A 1,012-nucleotide genomic window follows, 5' to 3' on the forward strand; every position below is an offset into this window, starting at 1 on the left:
TATTCCATCTGTCTTGTGCAGTCTGATAGGATATCGCTCTTTTGTATGCAAATCATGAATCAATTGGCTTGCTTCGTATTGAGGCTGTATTGCTATGTGTCCGGTACACATTCTGGCGGCAATTTTCCGTGTGCAAATATTGTCATTACATAATGATTTTTTAGACAATGCAGAGCAAAGAGAATGTGCTGAATGCGGTCCTATATAAGAAATAAAGAAATACATACTTGTTTTTGTAAATTTAAGCAATAACATAAAAGGTGACAGAACTGATAATCCGTTTAAAATTTGTTTTTAACAAACACAATTATGTCATTTTTTATTAATTTAGTCAAAGTTGTCTCGCAGAAGTAATCTGTTTTGTGTGTCGATAAAGGTCGTGATACCAAAAATGTTTCCTTTACATTTAGAATATTCAAAGAATATTAATGCAGACATTTTGTTGCATTTTACCGATTACGTCCATTTGATATTAGGCAAAATTAAAGGGTATACACACGTATTGCTATGCAAATAAAATTTAGTACATTAGATGGAATTTGCACTCTTTGCAGCTAAAGGTTTACACAGACAGTATTTCTTAATTAACAAACATTATGAAAGTAACATGCACGCGAAATATATTAATCACGATGCTAGGAATTTTGCCAGGGATATTCCTCGGGCATATTTTGATGAGTTTGACTGTGATAACAATCATAATAGACATCCATAGCATGGACCGTCTGCATTTGATCGCAATATAAACAGGTATAGACGTATTTAAGCTTGTGTTTAAGCCAACTTAGTAATAACTGGCGTCTCTCAAAAAGATCAAATATCAAAACAAACTAACTGAATATCAAGTTGCTGTTTTTTTTTGCAAATTTTGACATTTTATTTCTCTAAGTGGACTGACAAAGTGTCCCTGAAAATCTATAGGCCATCCTAAATCAAATTTCATGTACCTGGGTAAAACCATTATAGAATTATTGTTGGGAGGAAGTGTTCAAACGACTGTTGACCTTGATGT

Source organism: Mya arenaria, chromosome 3 (assembly GCF_026914265.1).
Source record: "Mya arenaria isolate MELC-2E11 chromosome 3, ASM2691426v1".
Lineage (NCBI taxonomy): Eukaryota > Metazoa > Mollusca > Bivalvia > Myida > Myidae > Mya > Mya arenaria.